Source organism: Echinops telfairi, unplaced genomic scaffold, assembly GCF_000313985.2.
Source record: "Echinops telfairi isolate 266 unplaced genomic scaffold, ASM31398v2 ScPeMD7_60;HRSCAF=208, whole genome shotgun sequence".
Taxonomy (NCBI): Eukaryota; Metazoa; Chordata; class Mammalia; order Afrosoricida; family Tenrecidae; genus Echinops; species Echinops telfairi.
Window position 1 is genome coordinate 6,903,524 of NW_022103958.1, and position 4,244 is coordinate 6,907,767.

General features: G+C 55.0%; 1 pseudogene; it reads right to left on the bottom strand.

The window, feature by feature from the left end:
* Positions 1–584: 584 nt before the first annotated feature.
* The window catches only part of LOC115869869, an 11,175-nt pseudogene continuing 7,515 nt past the window's right edge, over positions 585–4,244 (bottom strand).

The window sequence follows — 4,244 nt, forward strand, 5'->3', positions numbered from 1 at the left end:
TCCCGTCACTGGGCCCATGGATGCTCGGGGCTGCCTGACCCACATGACCATGAACAGCTCTGCTGAGCTCACATGGACGACGCGGTCCATGTCGGGCCGGAACGAGAAGACAGGCTGACTGGGTGTCCCTTGGGCTCTGGCCTCTGGTTGTGCCTCTGTGAAAAGAGCACACCCGCCCTCCCTGGCAGCCTTCCTCCGCTTCGGTGAAGCTATGCTGTGTGCCCTCCAGCTCAACCAAACGGTCCATTTTCACAAGAAACCCCCTGTAAGGGACCCAGGGTGTTGTCGCCACCACCAGCCATTAGCACTGCGTTTTCTGACCCTTGTGCACTTTTGTCCCCTTCTCCTGGCACCGAAGGAGCCCTGCAGGCTCAGCGGTCACACACTGGGCTGCTCAGTCCCCAGTTAGCAGTGAGAAACCACCCCCCACTCTGTGGGTGCAAGACTACACGCTACTCCCATAAAGTTAGTCTCAGAAACTCCCAGAGTCAGACCTAGCCCGTCCTGGAGGGTGGCTATGAGTCGGCGTCCCCTCGGGGCGGGGAGAGTGTGTGTGTGTCATGGATGAGGTGATGGGGGCTCGATTAAGCATCCTGCCCCAGGCCACACAGCTGGCGAATGACTGAGACCGGACTCTTACCCAGGGCCCAGGCTGTCCTGCAGGAGGGGAGGCAGATGCCAAAGAGCTGGAGACGCCCTGGTGGTGGCCGCCCTCCACGGAGGTAGAAAGAAGTCTGAGAGCTCAACTTCCTAGTGGCCCAGATCTGGGGCCTTTTGGTGGGCCTCAGGGGCCCCAACCATCCTGCCCCCTCCCCCTCTCCCCAGGCAGGGCCCCCAAGTCCCATGCAAGGGCCAACCCTGGCACCACATGAAAGCACCACACTGCTCTGGGTGCCAGCTTCACACTCAGGGACGCCTTCCCACGGACATGTGTCCATCAGTCAGGTTGAGCCGGTCAACTCTGTGTCCAATGTTCCCACAGCCGGGTCCTGCCTCCCACCTCGCCATGGGCTGCAATCTGCGCCCCCACCCTCACGCCCCACTGAGGTCTGCCCAGGGGCTCCAGGGGTGGGGCACCTCTCCGAAGAGAATGTCCAAGAACTGATTTCCAACAAACAGAAGCCTCACCACCCCACCTCACCTGGCGCTCTCCGAGACATTGCCCAACAACGGGAAGGAGCCCAGGGCTGAGGGCCTGCAGAGGGCGGATTGTAGGAGGGGTTAGAGGACACTTCGAGGCAGGGGTTCAAGGCCAGGGTGGGGTGTATGTGTGCGCGCATGGATGACATCTCCTCACAGCGCATGGATACATCCCACCAAGCAAGAAGCTCTGGAGGGGCGGTGGTCATGCACTGGGCGGCAGTCCTCATGGAGGTGAGCTGGGTTTTGCCTGTAGCACCAGGAAGGCAGAAAGCAGTTGGGGAAGTCGTAAGAAAGATCCTTCACACAAAGTAACGATTTCGAGGTAACCTTAGAAAGTGAGAGAAGCAGACCGAAGAACAGCAGCCGTGTATCAAACACCATCCTCCGCTCCACCATGATTCTGTGGTGGTGAAACCCAAAACCCACTGCCGTCAAGCCGATGCTGACTCACGGCAAAAGGGCAGGAGAGAATAGAATTGCTCCCTGGGGTTTCCAAGTCTAAATCTTTATGGGAACAGAACGCCTCATCTTTCTCCTCATCAAATCCACCAAACCACTTCACCTACGGTGCCAACTCATGGCAGCCTTGTGAGGATCAAAAAGCCTTCCCTGGGCCTGCGCCATCGTCCACTCACTGGTCAGCTCAGGCCCAGGGTTGTGTCCTGGGAGTGTCCTTGCCGTGTCTGCTAAGACAGGGGCTTCGTCTTCCAGCCCTCCCTCAGACAGCGTTCTCCTAGGGTCCACGATGGCTACTTTGTGGAAGGAGCTCGCCAGGCCTTTCTTCCTAGTCTATCTTCGTCTGCAAACCCTGATGAAACCTGTCCACCAGGGATGACCCTGCCAGCCTTGCGGCAACACGCAAGCCACCACAGTATGACAAACGGACGGACAAGGGGGCAAACAACAATTTTGCAATTGAGGAAACTGAAGTTTGGTTGCACAAGGCCGGGGCCATAACTCACATGGAATTCAAAGTGACCGGGGCCCCCCGGGAGTTGTACAACTACATGGGGCCATTAGCACTCAGCCCTCGCCCTTGGCTTCAGACCCAGAGACTGTAACCACTGCCGTCTCTTGTAATCGGCCTCAAGGAAACATAAGCCACATATTCATTCTCATCTTTTCTCAGTAGTCACTCATGGCTTGACAGAGCCCCCATCTCCCTTGCTGAGTCTGACCACGTGACTACGTTCTGGCCAATCAGATGAAGGCCCAAGTGAAAACATGACCATCTGAGTCTTGCCCTTAAAAGGACTGGGCCCATGCTCTTCTCCCCCACCCCCACCCCCACCCCTCTGCCTTCCCTCTAGCCCTTTGCCTAAGAGGTGCCTGGGATTACAGGAGCCACAAGTAGACATTGTGTGTTGAGAATCTCAACGTTTCCCAGCCCTGGAATAGTATGGGCGAGAGGAGTGAAATTCCAAGCAATTCAACCTGCTGTATGTTGGAGTGTCTTAAAGGCTTGGTTGTCTGCTTCTGAAAAAATCCATTCTTGGAATCTATCCCTGTGGAGTACGGTCCTGCCCCGGCCCCCCGGAGGCCACCATGAGTTATGGTCAGCTCACGGCCGCTGGTTTGGGTTCTTGCTGGTCTTGCAGGGGTTGTTCCGGCAGTGAGGTGAGTGAGCCTGCCGAATGCACGGCTGATGTGATCCCAGGGGCCTGTTCTGATGGGATCACTTGTTGATTCTGCAAACATTGATGGAGCAACTACTTTGGGCAAACGCCTTTCGAATCTCTTAGGATGCAAGACTGGACCAGACCCCAGAGGTCCCTGTGCTCCCGGCTCTGGCCTCTCAGGGGGTGAGTAGGCAGTAGACCAAACCAGACCCAACTGTGAAGAGCAAAAGAAAAAAGTGGTGGAGATGATTTCAACTGGCCCTAACCATGGCGTCAAAAATAGGCTGAGGTGAGGGCTTTTCTTTAAAGTGGCTGGTCAGTGGTGATCTCTTGGGAAAGGAGATATTGGAGCTGACCCCTGGATGACCAAAAGGAACCAGGCAGGAGAGGACAGAAGAGGACTCTGGACAGAGCCAAGAGCAAGTGGCAAATGAACTTGGGGGTTTGTAAGGGGTAGAAAAGATGGGGCATGACTGCAGCACAGGAGATGAGGGGGTGGGGGTCGAAGATGGAGGCAGGAACCAGCTCTTACTATCTGGTAGGCCATGGTGAGGAGTTTGAATTCTACCAAAGAGTTGTAGCAAGTGGTGGAAGGCTTGTAGAGTGGAGAGGTGATCTGATTAAGCCCTTAAAGCTGTTATTTTGGATGCCGTCTGGGGAATTGATTTGAGATGGGGTGTTGAACCAGTTCATTCATAGCCAAGCCGGCAAACTCCGAACATCCCACCCATGGGTGGGTCTGCCGAACAATAAGCAGAACAGGAAGCATGACGGGCCAAAGTGCTGGGCCGGGGACTCAGAAGAGACATAGTGAGCTCCTGCAGGTACCTGATGAGGGGGACTGGATCGTGGTGGGGCTGTGGAGAGGGACACATGCGCAAAGCCGGGCAGTTGACCGCCTTCTTTGAACTGGACAGTGGTGTTGCTGACTCTGCTGCAATCAAGAGATTTGACCGCTGTGCCCTGTCCATGCTGCCCTGATTTTCAAAGAGGGAAATTAAGTTTCGAGCAGGGCACCGACCTGTAATTTCTGTCGTTCTAGTTATCATTCCAGTCCCCCCACATTTCACCGGTTCAGGTTTGTGCTTCACTTGACCAAAGTTGGGAGAACTGGCTTTGAACATGAGCAGAAGCATGAGGATCCTGGAAGTCGGAGGAAGGGGATGCCTGCTGCGCTTCATCAGGGAGGGAGGATGGTGGGCTCAGATGAAAGCAGTAGGGGAGAAAGAGTGCTGACATAGGTAGGGCCTTCTACTACAGTCCACCCCTTGATGCTAACCCCTGAGTTTATTTGGAAAGGCGGGGCTTGAGACATGAACTTCCTGCAAAAAGGCTGTGGTAGTCATTTATTTACTTATTGGGGGTTCACACAGCTCTACTCAGAATCCATCCATCCATCCATTGTGTTCAGCACATTTGTACATTTGTTGCCATCATCATTCTCAAAACATTTTCTTTCTACTCGAGCCCTTGGTATCAGCT